The sequence below is a fragment of the Ambystoma mexicanum genome, chromosome 3q, assembly GCF_040938575.1.
Source record: "Ambystoma mexicanum isolate Mex_15411 chromosome 3q, UKY_AmexF1_1, whole genome shotgun sequence".
Taxonomy (NCBI): domain Eukaryota; kingdom Metazoa; phylum Chordata; class Amphibia; order Caudata; family Ambystomatidae; genus Ambystoma; species Ambystoma mexicanum.
The window spans coordinates 1,214,120,572-1,214,141,442 of NC_090926.1; the positions used below are offsets into that span (position 1 = coordinate 1,214,120,572).

The following is a 20,871-nucleotide window of genomic DNA, read 5'->3' on the forward strand; positions in this document are numbered from 1 at the left end:
CCTGGGATTGTAAATTCTAAACCTGTTAGGGAGAATTCTCATAAATGTGCTAATTCCCTTCACCTTAAAGACCCCCAGCAACTGTGCTGGATTTTGAGGACTAGATTTTGTTACCTGGAAAGAGTGTGGGCCTTTTTCCCCCCACTCTTTCATGTATTTTGATGTGTGTTTTTCACTTGTGTTCTTTGATTATGAAGTTTTAGATAACTCCATAGGCATCATCTTTTCATGTGTGTTACACAGCACCCTCAGTGCAGTGACACAGGGATGTCTTTTAAGACTTCCCAAAGGTTTAAAATACCTTCTCTAGGATAAACTACTGTTTCCCAGAGAATGTGAAGTGAAATTGACTTTACTAGTCTTTCCAAATTGCTAGACCCAGCATACTCCATTTTACAATGGAGTGCTGGAGGGGTTACATACTATCCCCTGTGTCTAAATACTCATGTGGCAGTCAAATGTTACCCTTTCCTATTGAAAAGGCTGGTGGCAGTGGTTTTAGAACAAACTACCATGATTTTTTCCTACCGCGAACAACGGTAGTTAAAAATCACGGGAGCCAGGTTTTTCAAGATGGTGTCTTAAACCCCTTTGTTTAAACAGGTCCAGGTCTTCTTTTTTAGCCGTTTCTTTTTTTAAAGGTCCTTCTAGTGTTGTCACTGCGCGCCAAACCAGGTTTGGTCCCTTTGTTTGTGTGCCTTTGGCAGGCTTCTGGACTGAAGTCCGCCTCTGGCGTTTGAGTTTCTGGGGTGGGCAGGAAGTGAGGGAGGTGCTTTAAACTCCCTGTGCTTAGTCTTCTAGGAGACCCAAATGCACTCTGGCGTGATTGGCTGGCTGACTGCCCGGCAAGGACAGCCACCTTGCTGGGTGAGTGACAGCTAGGCTGGAATTAAAGGGAGAAAACTGTTTAAAAGGCAAGTCTCTTGGACTGGAAAGCAGAGTCGACCACTGGAACAAAAGAACCAAAGAAGTGCTGGAAGAGGACAGCTGCTGCAACTCCTGGACTGTTGGTTTGCCCGGTGAAGCCCTGCTGCAGGTCCGAATTGCCAAGTACATCTCGACAGAGAAGCCTCTTCAAGGACGACTTCTTCCTTTGAGTTGGTGGGACCAATCAACTTGTAAGCTACCGGGATACCAATCTTCACGGCTGGTTAGGATTAATCAGGGAGAGTGATACCAGCTTGTGTGCTTGAATCTACAGCTACTGGAATTGAAGTGACTCCATCTTGTTTCTTTTTCGGTCGATCCCGTGCAGTGCAGGAGTCTCCCGACGTTCTCCCTCTTGTCCCCACGACTGAGGCTCAGGAACAGTGAGATCTGCAGGACCTGCCAGGAACCAACGTCTTCAGCTGCATTTTGTTCTTCATATTAAGGTACTGTGCCAACCTGATTGAGAGAACGCCACTCTCGCAGTGAAAGTTTGTGAAACTTTCCCAACTTACACGCCTAATCAGCTTGTGACCTGACATCTGATTCTTTTTCGCCCAAACTACTTCTGAGAACTTTTGCAAAGACTTTACCGTTTGATACCAGAACTGCTCTTTCGAAGGGATTGTGTCCTCCGACGTATTCCTCATCTTAGATATCTCCTTCCAGCTCTGCTGGCCTCGGAAAAGTTTTTCTATCTCTAGAGGGCGCTGCGCGTCGACGTCCTCCGTGTCGATGTCCCTCGACAGCCGCCGTATCGACGTCATCCTGCCTATAAAGGCCGCGCGCAGCGTCCGTTGCTCAGTTCCGTTTTTCCGCGCTTACTCAGTGCCTCGGAATACCGTTGCTCAGTTCTTGTCAGATTAATACCTAGTTACCTCGAGTTATTCGATCCGTACTCGATGGCTTCCTCGTCAGAACCGACAACTCCTCGATCCGGCTTCAAAAAATGCCGAGATTGTGGGAAAAAGATGTCGCTGACTGACCCTCACAGAGTTTGTCTGTGGTGTTTGGGAGCTGAACACCATTGTTCGGAATGCGAGGACTGTATGTCCATGACAGCTAAGGCCCTGAAGGAGCGTAGGGGGAAGCTGGAGAAAGGTAAGACTTTTAAAGCTTCTTCTTCGTCGACGAAGTCGAGACACTCGTCTCCTCGTCACCATTCGCGCTCCAGGTCTCGGAGTGGGTCCCATCACTCCTCGAGATCGAAGCACTCGAAGAGGAGACGTCGAAGATCCCCTTCTCCGTCTTCCTCTTCCTCTGTTTCGCCAAAAAGAATCCCTTGCCCCACGAAACATAGTTCCCGGGCTGAATGGGAGGAATTCCGCAAAAATATGATGAGCGTCTTCGAGAAAGCGGCCTTGACCCCCTCGAAGACTGCCGAGAGCGATGCTCTGGTCGAAAGACCCAAAGGTCAAAAACGCAGCGAGTCGCAGTACCCGGCGAAGGAAAGCTCTCGAGCGCGTCTCGAACCCTCGAGTAGGACTATGACCTCCAAACCTTCCTCGAAGGTTCCGTCGACGCCGAGGTCGGTGTCTTCGACGCCGTTGTCGAAGGGACCTTCGACACACGGGTCTGTCGACTCGACGCCAGCTTCGACACCGGCGTCGACGCCAAGAAAAGTCACGTTTACGACACACCCAGTGACTATCCCCATGTCCTCGACGTCGATGGCTTCGAGATTGTCGAGTAGAATTCCAATTCTGTCGAGGTCTTCGAGGCCTCCGCCTTTGTTTTCGACGCCACGTTCGAAGCCTTTGGCGTCGACGACATCGACGTTTTCGAGGCCGATAATGACAAGTTCGGCACCCTCTGCCTTGGAAATGGGATTTACTCCCTTTATGAGTTCAGAACAATTGAGAACTATGTCCTCAATCTTGGAAGAGGGTGAATTGTCTGAACAGGAAGACACATTTGAGTTGCAGGGACCTGTAACCCCAATTAGAGAGGAATTTTCCTCTGAAGAACGCAGGTTAAAGGATCTTCATGATTCCTTACATGAGGCAAGTGGGTTAGACACTTCCCCTGAGGTGGAGTTTGCTAGGCCAGACCCGGGGGAGCATGCTGAAACCCCTTATAGAGCCTTAATGGCCAGGATCACAGAGTTCATGGCGTGGTCTGCACCTTCACAATCTTTCCAACAAGATGACCTCACGGATATTCTTGACAAAGGCCCACAGGAGGATCCTGTGGTTCCTTTTCATAAAGCTCTTCAGAGGAAGATCATGACAAACTGGGAAACCCCAGATGTCGTACCAGCAGTAAATAAAAAACTGTCTACAAAGTACAGGGTATCTTCTAGAGACCCAGAGTTTTTGTCTAAACACCCATCCCCAGAAAGTCTGTTGGTACAGGCAGCATCCTCTACCGATGTCAAGACGGCTTATCCTACCGTCCCACAGGACAGGGACGATAAAAAATATGATGCTATGGCAAAGAAAGTCTTTTCAGCATGTAGCATGGCGTTAAAATCTGTGAATGCTACTTGCACCCTTGCTAGGTTCAGCCATACACTTTGGGAGTGTGCTTCTACAGCGGCTGACTGCATCCCGGAGGGAAAAGAAAGGGATGCATTCCTGAATATTATACAGGACGGTAAAGACGCTATGTGCGAATCCCTCCAGACGGGCATTGATTCGGCTGACAGTATCAGCAGAGCAATGGCGGCAAGTACATCAACCAGGAGATTCGCTTGGTTGAGAAAGTCTGGTTTTGCCCCAGATGTGCAAGCCAGACTCTTGAACATGCCATTCGATGGCTCTTCTTTGTTCGGGAAAAAGGCGGATGACAGTTTAGAGAAACTTCAAAAGCAGCAGCTAAATCCCTAGGAGCTGCAATCCGTCAGACTCCTTTTCGTCCCACAGGAACCTCTGCGAGGGACAAGTCCTTTCGCTTCTACTCCGCATTCGGAAGAGGTAGAGGACGACCGGTTCAAAGGGGACAAAGAAGAACTACCCGAGGTGGACGGGGTAGATATTCAAAAGCCGCAGCAACAGCAGGTGCCTCTTTACCATCGGCATCTGCATCAGCCGCCCCAAAACCACTCTGAGGACTTCCCTCACAGGACACCTGTAGGAGGCAGGTTGACTCAACATCTGGCGGTATGGCAGGCTATCACGTCAGATGCTTGGGCATTGGAAACAGTTGCCCAAGGTTACTGCCTGCCTTTCCTACGTATACCTCAGAGTCATCCACCGGGGATCAGCTCTCAGAAAGCTCCAGATCCGCTCCTCTTGCAGGAAATTTTGGACCTGCTAGAGAAAGGTGCCATAGAACCGGTACCTGTAGCGGAGAGGAACAAGGGCTGGTACTCCCCTTACTTTCTCATTCCAAAGAAAGACGGAGGACTGAGACCCATCTTGGACTTGCGAGAGTTGAACAAATTCCTCAGAAAAGACAAATTCAAGATGGTCACTCTTCCTCAGATCCTCCAGGCCCTTCAGTTCCAGGACTGGTTGGTATCTCTGGACCTTCAGGACGCTTATTTCCATGTGCCTATCCATCTCAAACACAGGAAATACCTGAGGTTCGCAATTGGCAACTCTCACTATCAATTTCGAGTGCTGCCATTTGGGCTGACCTCCGCCCCGAGGGTCTTCACCAAGTTAATGTCGGTAGTGGCTGCAAGTCTGAGGAGAGAAGGTATTCACGTCTACCCCTACCTGGAAGATTGGTTGATCAGGGCTGTTTCTTCGGAACAAGCTCAGATCCAGCTAAATCACGTGTGCCACTTCCTTCACAGACTGGGCTTCTCCCTCAATTTAAAGAAGTCACAAATGATACCATCGCACAGACTCCAGTTCATAGGAGCGATCCTGGACACTTCCCTGGGAAAAGCCTTGCCACCAGAGGTGAGGGCTCAAGATATTCTACAGATGGTCACCAAGTTCCAACATGCCAAACGTCTCCCAGCCTTCGACTTTTTGAGGTTGCTAGGCCTCATGGCTTCCTGCATTTTCCTAGTGCCAGAGGCTCGCTTGAGAATGAGATCCCTCCAGTGGGCACTGAGGACTCAGTGGTCACAATTCTCAGGGAGAATGACAGATCTTCTTCAAGTTCCCGACAGAGTAGCTCGAGACCTTCAGTGGTGGGCCTGTCAGGAGAACATTCTGAAAGGAGAACAGTTTTGGCAACCCTGCCGGAGATAACAGTAGTCACGGATGCCTCACTCACGGGGTGGGGAGCCCACGCCAACGACTTGACCATCAGCGGTCGTTGGTCTCCATCGGAGTCCAGACTACATATCAACCTGTTAGAGCTGAGAGCCATCAGACTTGCGCTGAAGGCGTTCCTGCCAGCTGTACAAGGGAAGAACGTCCTGATAATGACGGACAACACGGTGGACATGCATTACCTCAACAAAAGAGGAGGCGTAGGATCACTACCCCTGTGCAGAGAGGCGATGCAGCTCTGGTTTTGGGCAATCCAAGAAGGAATCTCTCTATCGGCAGTTCACCTAGCCGGAGAGAAAAACTTGACAGCGGACGCTCTGAGCAGGCAGGGCACAGTCTCCCACGAGTGGGAACTAGCTCAGGAAGTCCTTCAAGAGATCTTCGCCCTTTGGGGAACCCCTCAGGTAGATCTGTTCGCCACCAGCCTAAACAGGAAATGCGACCTGTTCTGCTCAAGGGAATTTCCCCCGAGAGAAGCTCTGGGAGACGCGTTCATAGTGGACTGGGAGTTTCCGCTTCTGTACGCGTTCCCACCGGTCCCTGTCATTCCTCAAATGATCAGGAGGTTGAGAAGATTCCGGAGAACCATGATCCTAATTGCCCCGGATTGGGCCAGGAGAACGTGGTACCCGGACCTTCTAGACTTGTCCATCTGCCCTCCAATTCGACTTCCACTCAGAGAGAACCTACTCTCACAGAAGGGAGGTCAGGTTCTCCATCCAGACATCAAAACCCTCAACCTTCACGCTTGGCTTCTGAAAGGCTGAGGTACAAGGATTGGGACCTCCCTGATGATGTTATGGAGGTGTTGCTTTCGGCAAGGAGGCCAGCAACAAAGTCTTTATACCGCTGCCGTTGGAACAGATTTTGCAGCTGGTGTAGAGAACAGAATATCGATCCTTTTTCATGTGGTACACCAATGGTTTTGTCCTTCCTATTATATTTGGCAAATTCAGGCCTTCAAGTTGGCACCATTAAGGGCTATCTCGCAGCGCTATCCATCTTTAAGCGTACTGCGGAAGAACCATCCTATTTCAAATTACCCTTGGTAATACAGTTTCTAAAGGGGTTAACCAATGTTTATCCCCCAAGACCATTCCAAGTTCCCCTATGGGATTTAAACTTAGTACTAACTTTCCTGATGGGCACACCTTTCGAACCTCTCCATTCTTGTTCGTTAAGATTCCTTACCCTTAAAACTGTTTTATTAATAGCACTTACATCTGCTAGAAGGGTGAGCGAATTACAAGCTCTTTCTTGTAAACCCCCTCACACAATATTTCACAAAGACAAAGTTGTCCTGCAAGTGAAGCCTAATTTCCTCCCAAAGGTGGTTTCTGAATTCCATATCACTCAGAAGATTACCCTACCATCTTTCTATCCTCCTCCTCACCCGGGGAAAGAGGAAGAAAGGTTACACAGGCTAGACCCTAGGAGGGCTTTAAGTTTGTACATCAGTAGACTAGCCAGGATAAGACAGGCAGACCAGCTGTTTGTAGGTTACGCAGGTCACAAGCTGGGGTTACCAATAACTAAGCAGACCATTTCCAGATGGATCATTCTAGCCATTCTGGAATGTTATAAACTGGCAGGGAAAGAGCCCCCTCAAAACCTTAGGGCTCATTCGACCAGAGGTATTGCAGCTTCTTCGGCCCTCAAAAGAGGCGTGCCGGTTAAAGACATCTGTGCGGCCGCTACATGGTCGTCTGTCCATACCTTTACACGTTTTTACAATTTGGATTCCTCCTCCAGTCAAGAGACTAGGTTTGGAAGGGCTGTACTGCATTCTATTCATCAATAGAAGACAGTGTGAAGTCAGTACTCCCTCCTCCAATAATAGAATACTGCTATGGGAGCCTATCTAAGATGAGGAATACGTCGGAGGACACAATCCCTTCGAAGAACAAGTTACTTCTTACCTTGTAACGTTCTTTCGACGGGATGTTCCTCCGACATATTCCTCATCGACCCTCCCATCCATCCCCGCAGTTCTACTTCCCTTGTTGTTGCAGCTTACGCTCCTTCAGGGTGATTAGTTTAGTCCAGAAAGTATTATTGTGGGCTACAAAACGGAACTGAGCAACGGACGCTGCGCGCGGCCTTTATAGGCAGGATGACGTCGACGTCGATACTGCGGCTGTCGAGGGACATCGACTCGTAGGACGTCGACGCGCAGCGCCCTCTAGAGAGAGAAACATTTTTCCGAGGCCAGCAGAGCTGAAAGGAGATATCTAAGATGAGGAATACGTCGGAGGAACATCCCGTCGAAAGAACGTTACAAGGTAAGAAGTAACTTGTTCTTCCTATCCAGAACACTAGCCCATTGACTTTGGCCTGGCCTATTGACTTGAATTGAACTTGTCTGGTGAACTGACATTTTTTGCACTGTCTAACAAGTATATGTGATCTATTCTACTTACCTTGCCCCTTTTGCTCACTTCTAAGTAACTTAACTGGCATTTGGCTTCTATTTCAGGGGAGCTCAAACTGTCTCAAAATCTTTTTGCATTGAAGTGTATTGATATAGAATAATAAGTTGTCTTCTGCTAGTGAAATGTTTTCTAAATGATTGTGTAATAAATTAATAAGTGTTTTACCAAGAAGTCTTGATTATAAGTGTTTACTTGAACCACTCTGATTGAAAGTCCTCTGTGTAACTAATTGTACTGCTCACATTCACTCTTGAAATAAGCCTGGCTGCTCAGCTCGCTACCAAAAACTGTGGTACAGACTTAAACCATGGGTTGGTTTGGCTAACACCTGTAGTCCTAATTGTGTGTAGTGGTCCCAGAGGGTACTGCATGCAATTCTGCCTAACCTTGGCGAATCTTCACTTTACACCAGAGAACGCGACCCAAAATGAATGGGTAAATCTCTGATGACAAGGTGAACTAGTGCATCTGAGAATCCTGAGAAGGGTCCTGTAAAGGTTATTTACACATTTCTCTGGAATAGTTCTATTCCATGCTTGCAGAAAAAGTAATTTGTGTGAAGGTACCAGCAGGGGCGTGGCTTGGTCAGTATTATGGAGAGGGGGTGAGTCTGAGGTTTCCAAACAAGCAACACACTGTACCCCACTAAATATTCAGGGGCAACCATTTCTATTACATACTTTGAAACAATATCAGAAAACTCTTGCTCTCAATTTCTTCTTCTTGTCTCTCATCCTCCCTGTGCTCAATCACGGTTCCGTTCTTTTTTCTTTGTCTCCTGTGCATTGAAATGCCCTCCCACTTTCTCTTCGTTCCGTTTCTCCATATTCTCTATATCACTGAAGTCCATTCTTCTTCATTCTGATTCACAAGGTTGATTGCCCCATGTTACTTGCATTTCCAATTTTTATTGTACTGTTTTTATGATCTTATGTACAGCGCTGTGGCAGTAGGCTACAGGCACTTTATAGATCACAAATAAAATACAAATAAAAATAATAGCAGAGGCTACCGACTGCACAAAGAAAAATGTATTGGAATGCATTCCTGATTTATTGAGTGCTGCAATACGGAAAACCAGTTCCCAGGCGCTATACATTAGACAATTGACACAATCATACATTGCAATAAATTAATAGTTATTCACCGTAGTGACTAACGTACTCTTAGTCCATAGTCCCCTTTCCTCCTTACTGTATAGGCGTCCCTCGCGAGGGACGGGAGACCAAACATTTTTCACCAGAAAAAATCTTCTTCCCCTTTAAATTTAGAGGCTCGTCCTTGGGGTCAGCAAAGAATGTGGGTAAGACTATTTCCTCATTGAGATGGAAGCAGGCGGTCACCTTGGGTAGGAAAGCAGGGTGTGTCCGCAGGGCGACCTTGTCCCTGTGAAAAGTGCTGTACGGTTCTGATGCTACCAGTGCCTGGATCTCGCTGACTCTGCGAGCTGAGGTGAGGCCCACGAGCAGAGCTGTCTTTATGGTGACCAGCCTGATGCCCGCGGAAGCCATAGGCTCAAAAGCTTTGTGCGCCAAGGCACCCAACACAACCTTAAGGTCCCACACCGGGTGTGGCTTCATTATAGGCGGGTAAAGCCTGTGGAGGCCTGCCAGATCTCGCTTGACCACCGGGTTGGAGGAGGAGTAGAGGCTCTCCTCTGAGTTCCTGTAAGCCCCTGTCGCTGCCAGATGGGTGTGGCATGTATCCACCTGCACACCGGAGTGAGATGTGCTGAAAAGGAGAGCTTGTTGTCCAAGGTGTACTTAAGAGGGTTAATCTCCCTACAGTCGGCCCAATGACAGAATATAGACCATTTACTCTTATATTGGCTCCTAGTAGCCTTTCATCTAGTGCCCTGGATGATCTCTGGGTTAGCCTGAGATAGGCTTAAGTGTTTCAGTGTGACCTGCTTAGGAACCACGCTGCGAGGGCTAGGAGAGGAGCTGGCCCAGCGGTAGGTGAATGGGTGGTCTGTCTGTAGGCTGAGAAGCTCAGCAACCACGGTCTGGTGGGCCAGGGAGCTATCAAAATGATGCTGAGGTGCTGGGATTCCTTTAACTTGCAGATCAACCTGTGGACTAGGGTTGTGGGCGGCAAGGCATATGCTGTCATGTCGTTCCATTGGATCTGGAATGCGTCGCCCAGGGAGCCGGAGCCCTGCCCCTGCCAGGTGGCGAACTGTTGGCATTTCCTGTTGTCCCGAAAGGCAAAAAGATCTACCTGGGGATGATCCCACCTGAGGAAGATCTCCTTCAGTACCATGTGGTTCAATTGCCACTCGTAATTGTCCACCCCCAGTCTGCTGACCCTATACGCTCCAGGTAGGATTCCCCCGGGAGGTGGACAGCTCTGAGGTAAATGTCGTTCTCGAGAGCCATTCCCACATGCTGACTGCTAGTTTGCACAGAAGAGGGGATCTGGTGCCCACCCCTGCTCGTTGACATAGTACATGCTGGTGGAGGTGTCTGCTTGGGTAAGAACTGTCTTGCCTTCGATAAGAGGGATAAAGGCCTTGAGAGCCAAACATATGGCCTTCAATTCTAGCCAATTGATATGGGACTCCTGCCGAATCCAGACTCCATGGATGCTGTGGTTTTCCCGGGTGGCTGCCCAACCCTCTAGGGAAGAGTCTGTAGTAACTATGACCTCAGGGGATGGCTGCCGGAAGTGCTTGCCCTGCCTCAGGTTGAAGTCCGCGGACCAAAAGTGGAGGTCCGAGAGGTGAAAGGGAGGAATGTTGACTGGCTCCTCTTGGGAGCCCTTCTCCTGACTCCATGATGCTGCGAAGTGCAGCTGTAATCTCTGCATCCAGGGTCTTGTGTGGGGCACGGCCAAAAGGACTGCTGCCATAAACCCCAGTAGGTGTTGGTACCACCAGGCCGAGGTCATGGGCCTGGAGAGCAAGTGAGCTGTAGCTCTCTTGATGGCCGCAATCTTGTCCTCCGCAGGAAAGAGTCTCATGGAGCTCATGTCTCAGATAAGTCCCAAGAAGGTCAGGCTCCGCGTGGGCTGCAGCTGAGACTTCTTGAGATTGATTGTAAACCCCAGGTCGTGGAGTGTGATCATCAGTGCAGAGGCAGTTTGCTGAACCGCTTACGGAGAGGTGGCACGGACGAGTCAGTCGTCCAGGTATGGGTAGACGTAGCAGATTGGGCCCTGAGGAGGGCTGACACTGCATTCATCAACCTGGTAAATACCTTGGGAGCCGAGTTGAGGCCGAAGGGTAGCACCTTGTATTGGAAATGGAAGCCCATGATCCTGAAGCGCAGTACGGAACAATGCGGCTGCCAAATCGGGACATGTAGATAAGCATCCTTAAGGTCCAGGGAGCACATCCAGTCTCCCCTGTCCAGTGTTTCCGCAATAAGAGCTGGCGTAACCATCTTGAATTTCTGCAGAGGGATGGAGAGATTAAGGGTGGAAAGGTCCAACACAACTCTCGGGCCAGCCTGGTTCTTCTTCTGTATGGTGAAATCCTGGGATAAAAGCCCAAGCTTCACTGGGAGGTTGGGACTTCTTCCACAGCCTGCCTCTCGACGAGTGACCGGATCTCTGCCAGCAGAGCTGCTGTCCCAATCTGTGGGAGAGAAGGGGAGGATGGAGGAGAGGAAGGTACTGGTAGGCGGTACCCTGTGGAGACTACGGAGAGGATCCAGGAGTCTGAAAAATTCTGGCCCTAAAATTGCACGTGAAAAGCAAGCCTGCCCCCGACCTGAGACACATGGACCCGAAGGGGCGTGTCATGTCTTTTTTCCCTCTGAGGCTGTTGCGGAGGAGGGGGATTGGAAAAACCCTTTGACCCCTTCTCCCCCTTTGTTGTTTTCTCTGATGCCGACTCAGAGAACGGTCAGCTTGTCTGGATCTCCGTTCTTGGAAGCCCCAGAACCCGCCTAACGCCCGCCCCTTGTCGGAGCATTGCTGTGACTGGGTGTAGGCCTTGGGCGTGGCCTTCGTCAGAATCGATAAAGGCTTTGCGGTTTGCAAGGTGTTCTTATTTTGATCCAATTGCTCATCCGTGGTTGAGTGGAAGAGGCCACTGCCTCGAAGGGAAGGTCCAATATGCGTTCCTGGACATCAGGATTAAACTTAGTAGGCCAGAGCCAGGTCGTCCTTCTCATGTCCGTGGAAATGCAGTTGGCCTGGTCAGAGGTACCGATGTGGGCCACGGTGGACTCCATAATGTCCTGCGCTACCAGCCTGGATTCTCCTAGTCTCGCCTTGAAGCGTGCTTGGCTCTGTGCCGGAAGTTCTGGGAGGAAGTGTGCAATTTCCTTCCAGAGCTTTTGGTTAGCGGCTGCCAACATGGCATCTGCGCTGTCCTGCCCCAGGTGCCAGGAGGCGTTGGGAGTACAGCTTCTTCCTGTACGCCTCCAAGATCTTCCTTGCCTAGCAGCTCCGAGGACGAGGTGCTGGAGGACAACTGAGGCTTCGAATAGAGTGACGCCACAGCTATCACAGAACAGTGTGGTTGAGGATGCGCTGAAAGCAGAAAGCAAGAGTGTGTCCCCCTCCATCTGCCTGTACTTGACGTCGAGGGGCCGATTGACAGGCTGGGCCGAGTATGGCTTGAGCCAGCCCTTCTTGGCCAGGGCAACTACGTCTTTCTGAATCAGGATCCCGTCTTAGTAGGGGGTCTTAGCCTGCTAAGACCCCCTCCTTGGGCTGCTCTACCTCAGGCTGAGAAAGGCCCAAATACTCTGCCAAACCTGCAAGGCATTTGTGGAAGGCCCTGGCTGAAGTTGGCATGTCGGGGTTCTCCTCCTCGTCCGTGTCCACGAGACATAGCGGGAGGGGTTCCCGAGCCGTGGAGGAGTGCTGGGCACCGTGGGCTGCGGAATGGAGACCAGAGTCGGTGGCTACTGCGGAGGCTGGTGTGGCACCACCTGTACTGTGGGATGGAGGGAAGCCGAATCGGAGGAGCCGGCTGGGGCAGCAATCGGAGGAGACGACTGGGGCAGCAGCGTCTGCGCTGGGGCCTGTGGCAATGGAGCCATTGGAGGAATGACTATGGCTGCCGGTGGGGTGACCTGAGGGAGCATTTACCTAATGGCATCCCGGAGGATGGCCCCCATCTGGGGAGTTCGCATCAGCCCTAGGAAGCTTTCGCAGAACCTGTCTTCGGAGGCTGTAGAGGTGGCAGGTTATATTGACGGAGTGGCCAAGGGCAGCTGGTGCCGGGACACACTCTGCCTGGGGTGCAGGGGAACCTTCCCTGCGTTGCTGATGGATAAACTGTAGGCCGCGCACCTGGTTGACACCAGTCTCACCTTGTGACTCTTTCCTCCACCCGCTCAGCAAGAGGGGGTATCGGATGAGCAGCCATCTTGTCTGGCGCGGTGGCCATTTTGTTGAGCTGCATGCCATGTGCCAAAGTCGTGGTGCCTGGCTTGCTGGAACCAGCCCGGTCCAAGAAGCTTGGTGTTGGAACAAAAGGCCTATCCTGCACCTCAGGCCGTGACCTGGAAGGCGTTTTGCCCTCGGCAGAGCTGCCGGTAGTGCTGCGTGAAGGCACCCCCTCGGACATGATGCCAGTACTAGAGTCGTTGTCCCTCAGGAGTAACCCCGGTAAAAGAACTTTGTGGTCCCTCAGCACTGACACAGGAAGGATCTGGAGACCCCTTGGTCGTGAGGCCAGTAGCTGGACTAGCCTCTGTACGTGTGCTGGTACTAGAACCCAACAGATTACTGCCGGTCGGGCGCTTCATTGGGCAGGAGTCGCCTTTACGGAGTGCGATGGTGAATCGATGTCACAAGTCTCTCCCCTTCTCACCTGTTTTCCCTGTTTGCTTGCAACCTTCTTTTGTGACTTCTTTCGCACGGTCTGGGATTTGTATAAGCCTGTGCGCGGTTCTTCGGATTCCAGCGTGCTTCGTCCAGATTGTCCAGGACGGAACCAGGAAGGAAAAATGTTTGCGTGCGGAGGCACGGAAGCCGTGACTCGAGCGCGGGCGAAAATCCAGCGAAGTTCGGTAAGGTTTAAGGGATGAAAAGAGAGGAGGAATCAAGGAACCGGGATACAGAATTCAGGAAATTAGTCCCGAGCGAACTCCGGCAGCACACGTCCAGCTATGGCGAGCAGTAGCGTTGAGACGCGCAGAACCGCGGGGGTGTGTCTGTTTAGTAGTGCGGCGAGCGTGGAGCGTAAAGGCTGGCAAGCTGTGTTTCGTATTCGACAGCCATGTTGGGAGGGTTACTGCATTCAGTGCTCTATGGGTCAGGGACCACGAGGTCCAAAAGGGACGCAGGCGACGGTTCATGACAATCGAGGCCTTACCCTTGGCCTCGAGCGATGTTTGACAAAGTCCTTTAGGTCCTCCGGAGGTGACTTCTGGAAGAGCTCCCTCCACCTAGCTAGCCTGTTCTTCAGTGCCCGTGGAGTCAATGCGTCGCACACGGAACAACCTTCCCAGCCGGGGTCGGGCCAAGGCAACAGAGGCAAAGGGCATGGGGTCAGATGAAGGGAAGAGCCCCTCACAGGCTGGACACCTGCTGAAACCTGCTGAAGTCGATATGCGCCGTGGAGGAGTGTGGCATCGGAGGACCAAGTACCTATTGAAAAGAAAGACAAAGATAGAAGAATATCCAGGGAAGAGAGCGTGGTATTACATGGCCAAAGCCAAACCCAGGAGCGCAGGTGAATTCGGCTTGTTCCCGACGACACGGAAAAGGGGACTGGGGAGTGGCGCCGGTGGGCAGAGACAGGCGACCGCATGCTCCCAGGGCAGCGCCCCCGCTAGCCTCTAACTTTAAAGGGGAGAAGATTTTTTATGGTGAAAAAGGTTCCGTCTCCGGTCCCTCGCGAGGGACACCCATACAGTATGGAGGAAAAGGGGACGGGATGTAAGAGTATAAATACATATACTTAATAAATCTGAACCAAGCACTTCAGAAGTACATTTATACATCAATAAGAAAACATACACTAATACATGCAACCCTAAAACCTCAGATAACCCTAATCTATAACCTAATTGCATTACTAGGTGCACATGATGTTTTCCCCTAACTTAAACTTCTCAAGGGAAGGGCAATTGCTGATAAATAAGGTCAGCCTATTCCTGAAATGACATTGGAGACCCTTCAAAGACTCCCCCTCCCCCCCCCATGGTTGCAATCTCTGACCTTTACCCAGAGGGAGCAACATTTGACCCATAGACCTAAGTGTTCACTTAGGGACAGGGAAGTCGACGATTTTTGACGGGTAGTTTGGAGCAATCCCATGCAGGATTTTCCTAATTTCGAAAATGGCTCTTGCATTAATTTGGTCCTCAATCTGCATCCAGCCCAATGAGTCCTGAGCTAACGATACATGGTCATGGAGCAATAGCAACAGAACGTTTTGCAGTTCTTCTCTTCTAACAGATAATTACATTTCCTGAAAATTATATAGATGAAAGTGAGCAGCCTTTATCACAGCTTCCACCTTAGGGGCGAAAGAGAGACAACTATTAACTAGAAATCCTATGTTCCTAACTGACATCACAGGGTTCGGTGGAGAGCCCAGCATTGCTGGCCAATTGAATGCAAAAGCCAGGCTAGAAGAACATCCTGTATATGCATTATTCCAGTCATATCTCCATTCAGACACAGACAATTGTCTTGCATCAGCATTGAACAGCCACAAGACAATCCTCCACCTTCAGTGCATCATCTGAGTCCCCATGAAGAACAGCCGGATTTTGAGTGCTATCAGCAAAGAGACACTCAAACCCAAAGGTCCCCACTACCTCAGCGAGGAGGCACGTATATATATTTAACAAGAGAGTAAATGGTGAAGAACCCTGTGGAACCCCACACTCCTGTAAGATACACCTGTGGGTACTGTAAGGAAGGCACATTATCAACAGTAAGACACACAAGTGACCACAGGGGACCACAGTTCAAGGGTGTTTATTGAACTTTCACAAGGATGAGGTAAACACCTTTCTAAACCTAAATCTACAGATGGGAGCAAGCTACGACCATCAAATAATAATAATATAGTCCTAGTGGAGTCTTGTCAAATTAAAACTGCCCATACTAAAAATATACTAAAAATACATATTGCCAAACCTTACTACTAATGTACAAACAATGTTGGGGGATGTTCATGAAAAAGAAAGAAGTGTCCACAAAATGATAAGTCAGGATGCTCGGGCCATTGGCCTCTCTTTCCCACTTTTTCAGCATGGGACAAGGCAGTTCACTCGAGCAAAGCACACATTCTGGATTCTGCAGCACAAGGATACAGTTCCATTTACACAGTTCAAGACCTCTGGGTCCAAGTCTCTTCGCTTTTCACAAGTCTCTTTACTCAGAAGGCCTGCTACACAAAACAACGTGATATCGTTCTTTTCGTTTTAACCAGTATTCAATTTTGGGTGTCCACCATGGATCCCCCTCAGCCGAGCTCGGATCCCTTTACACAGCAAAAGTTCAACATTGGATCCCCCTCTTGCTCAGATCCCCTTCAAACTAAGATCAGATAATGCCTTCTCGGGTGACTCACGGTTCACCCCAGGCTCAGATCCATTTCATTCACTTAATTAGCCTCCCTCAGCCGGTCTCGGACCAATTTTGATGTACTTTAAACTACTCAAGACTTTTGAATGTGCACAGGGTTTTTAGCTTGACCCGTTGTATGACCACTTCGATCTCATTATTCCTTTTACTCACACTCAGCATCAGTTGGATACCTAACAAGAAGAGCCTTTTCGAATGAGCACCCAAGCGGCGCCTGACCACTCTGTGTATATCTTTTCTTGGCCTTCCAAAGTTCAAATTATCTTTGCGTCACTCTTTGCAAGCGCCTCACACACTGTTCTCTTTGTACAATGTTGCTGCTTGCAACCTTGGTTCAGAACACAAGCTGGTTTGGTGTGCTGTCTTTCCTGACACCGTTTTGTTGTAAGAGCCAAGGAAAGTACCACAGCGGCAATCGCTCCTCCCCGCCTTGGTAATCGACGCGGGAGAGCTCTGGGTACCTCAGACAAAATGTGCAGACTTTATCAGCCTTAGTTCCTGGTCTTCTGTTTCTTACTTTCCAAGGCTCATGAAAGTAACGATCTGTAGAGCTCACGGTTACTTTCCTCCTTGTGACTCTCTCTGGTCTTGCCGTCTTTCTCCTTGTACTAAACTGCCATATTGGAACTTCTGTTTCCTCGTGCGGTTTGCCTCACTCAGACTGTGCTTTCGTGCTCCGCCTTTTATCCGTGTGGGGAGGTGCGATGGAAGTCAGGTGTTGTGTGTAATTCGTAATTGCCTGACCTTGCCCTTGATACATGTCAGGTATACGGCTCTGGTGTTAGTCTGTTGTCGCTCACGGTGAACTGTCCGTGAGAATGTTTGTTTCGGAAAGTGGGGGGGTGGGGAGGGAATTGAATTCCTAGGTATCCTACTTGGTAGTATTTGGAAAAGGTGTTATTCAGAATGGGATACTGTGTCTCACCCTCCGGTGTCCCACTTCCACTCCCCGAGAACCCCCCTCATCCAGGTGATCCTCCTGCACTGGTGTATCCCCAGGAACTGGATCCAGAAGCGATGGCCGTGTCCTGGCCACCTGGATGACAGATCCCTTGGGACTAGCGGGTGACACACCTTGAGGTTTCTCACAGTACCAAGGTTTTAAGAAACATACATTTTCCAACCAACACCTTTCATTTTTAAGAACTGTGTAACATTCTATTCTGCACTCTACAATGTGACGTCATTCTTTTACTGTGCCATCTGGCTCTACAAGCCAGCCACTCACTATGCAGCCGCCTTGCTGCTGGGACACCGCTGGCGTCTCTGCTTATGCTGGCTCCTACTGCTCCACTCCCTACTGATGCCACTGAGTTGGGGGACACGGAAAATGACCCGGAGGGGGAATTGCTATTCTCAGCATGAGCTTGTCATGAGCGGGTGGTAGAGTTACTGTAATTCTTAGACACCCCATGGCAGAGAGCCCCGTCCCTTCCCCATCTGCAGATAATGGGTGCTGGAAGGGGTTCTGGTCTCAAGGGCATGCAAAAGGACGCTATAGCAGAGGCCCTCAAGATTCGGCTCAAACCTTATTTGGGGCCAGTGGTTAACATGAGGATTGATACAGAGGTACCATACGCCTTTGGAGTCTGCGTATTTCGCTCCCACCCTCAGTGTGTCTTCTATGGTGGCGGCTGCTATCCTTTCAGTCTAGATGCCCGGCTGCCTGTCTGGTAGCTCTTATTCTTGAGGACAAAGGATAAGCTCCTCGAAGTTTATGGTCACACTGTGTACCAAAACTCGGCCTTACTGCTCTGGCAGGCAACACCTATATTCTACAAATATGCCCCTTTTCATTTCTTGGCAGCCAGACCGCCATGATCATGACGTGTGTAAGAGAGAAAACTCCAATAGAAGAAAGGGAACTGCTATTCAGAGGCGAGCCTCTGCATTATTGACGTTCTGGAGGGGTGGAGTGAATCTCTGAGAGTTGGTGTTCTACCCGACCAAGGTCAGATGGGGAGCAGAGACGGGAATACCAGATGGGGAGCAGAGACGGGAATACCCGCTTCTCATCTGGTGGTGCGACCATGACCACGAACAAGCACTGGTGGGCCGGTAGCCCGGTAAAAGACGCTGAGACCAGCTCGAACGAGGAAGCCCGAGTCCCTGACCTCTGAACATATAGGACTGTAAATACAGGGACCACTAGCCGCGTGGAAAGCCAACGAGGTTACAGGAGCCTGAGAAACCCGACTGAAAGAATACCATTGTAAGGTACGAATATTGTGAGTAGCAGTTGTGGAACCTAACAAATAGCTGGGAAAGGTATCAAGGGTATGGTAGCCTGAGAAACCTGAGTGTGCAAATGTCGGTTCAATGTGATATTTCTGCATTTTAAAGGCTGTTCTCAAATAAAAACAATTGTTTTCAGCCATTTTTGTGTGACCCTTAAAATGCCGAAATATCCTATTTTGGGTCTCCCCTCCTCTCCACTGACTCTCTCTACCCCCAGAAGGTGATCCTGTCCCCACCCTCTCTTGCCGGCATTCCAGTAAATCCGGGGGGGGTTTAACCCGCCCCAAAGCCCCTCTTTCCTAACCCAACACCCACGACCCTGCCCAACACAGACTTACTCTCAAAAAACACACACACTCGAACAAAACATTACACACTTTCCTCACGCGATGCTCCTTTGCACTCGTGTGCGGCAGGAGCGTGACCGTTTGATTTAGAAATACCTCTGTGCGGTCACAGAGCGGTCTTTCACTTGGGACGTTTTTTTCAAGTTTAAAAAAATATATATTTTCACTTAATAGCGCAAATGTCCTATGAAAACACGAACATTGTGAAAACGGCTGTGAAAGCGATCAGGGTTTTGTGAGCCTGAGAAACCCGAGTCTGCAAATACCCTATGAACGGGGAATTGAGAAAGAGATATGAACACTTTGAATTAAGGCTGAGAAAACAACAAAAGATATAGAACTCTGATAGAATGGGGAGGACCTGCTCCATCTGAAACAACTTGGATAAAAGAAAATAACATCTAGGACTTTGAGAGATACCCAACACCTCAAAGAAGACAGTTTTCTTTGTTAACAGGAGAAAGTGAAACCCTAACTTGATATGAAGACTAGGTAGAATATCCTGTGGTGGAACAAGGAGCTTTTGAAAGCCAAGAACAAACCAAATATAAACTGGGCCAGACAGACGTCCTGTTGAGGCTATTGTGCCAAGCCTCTACTTCCCTTTAAGTTAGATGTCTTTTGTACAGTGGTAGGGACAGTTAGTTGGATAGGGTTCTGACCTGAGAACTCTATTTTGGACCTTAAAGTACCATTAGCTTTTGTTTTGTTAGGTAGCGAAATTCACTCATAGCGATGGGGCTTGTTAGGCATTTTGATTCTTTTATTTTTAATAAAATCTCTTGAGAATTACCTCTAATCATGCGAGTCCTCCTTCTGGTTCACCACAATATGAAACGACCAACAGTGAGAGTCCCTTTTCCAGAATGATGGAAAGGAGTATACTCTTGATGTTTAGTTTTGGCTCTGTAATGTTTAACTTAAAAACATTGAAAAATTGGTATATTTTCTTGACACAGTATATTCTCTGTGTCAGCTATGTGTCTGGCTCACCCTTCTCTTGGCTCTGATGGTTGTTAAACCTTTTCTGTATCTTTTCTGAGTAAGAGACTATTTTGTCCTTAACTCTTGTAACTTTATTATTGTTATCAACGTTGCCATGTTGCATGTTGTTGTCTCTTTAATTCGCTGTGGCGGGTCAGTAGGAGGAGGCAGGCTAGAACTTGCCGTTCTGAACAATCTTTTATTTTCAATAATAAGAAAAATGTCTCACTTTCCCTAAGCTAAGGGTTTCCCTACATAACACAACTAACTAGGGTGCTTGGTGTCAATTGTGAAGTCCAAAGTAAAGTCTGTCCTTTGTCCAAAACTTAGCTATGCTGACCCTGCCACTGTTACTAAAAAATTGAAGTCCAGGAGAATGACTCCCTACTCCTGGGGGGCTTTCTTAGCCCTATACTTTAGTATCGAATCTTCTGATAGCTCTTGGCATTCTTAGCATTGTTTTGTTCAGTTCACTTAGGGAACCTTTCCAACTTCTTGGCTTCCTCTTCTCCTGAGTTTGCAAGATCCTCTTACCCGGTGTTCCATATCTGAGTCTCTTTCAATTTGCCTTTCTTGGGTGTCTTTAAAAGTCTCTCCTTCTCTGATATCCAACTTATTTCTTGAGAATTATAACCAATCTTCTTATTGTCCCAGTCCTCAAATCTCTTTTTCCTTTACTTTCCACTGGGAAGAATATATGAAGGTTCCCGGAGTGTCTTCTTCACTCTTGGTTGCCCGTTCTCTCACTGAGACGAGTATGATGATCACAGCAATGATTTTCACTCTCTTGGTTACTGTTTTTCTTACTGGGATGAGTACGATGAGCCCAGTAATTATTATTACTCTCTTGGTTATTGGCTCTCTTACTGGGACGAGTATGCTGATCCCAGTTATAATTCTTACTCCTCTTCCCAGATTGTATCTTACTGGGATGAGTATGATGAACCCAGTAAAGTTTCTCACTCTTATTCTCAGGTTGTAGCTTACTGGGACGAGTATGATGAACCCAGTAATAATTTCCACTCATCTCACTGGCATCAGTATTTGTTGCACCAAGATGTTTTCCACTCTTCTTAAAAATGTATGTCCCACTGGGACGAGAACTATTACTCCATTCATCAAAACCGCCTCTCTCCCCGGGTCTCGTACTCTCCCTGTTACCTTCCTTGTAACGGGGCTAGCGTAACCGGGTCGGCTTTCTCCTCTGTTTCTCCTTTTTGTCAGGATGCACTCAGTTCGCTTTCCAGCATCCTTCTACACGAGTGGTCT

At 49.0% G+C, this 20,871-nt stretch overlaps 1 protein-coding gene across 2 annotated transcripts in view; it reads left to right on the forward strand.

The window, feature by feature from the left end:
* TYK2 (tyrosine kinase 2) overlaps window positions 1-20,871 on the forward strand; it is a 1,212,497-nt gene that overhangs the window by 629,131 nt on the left and 562,495 nt on the right. The window lies entirely within an intron of this gene.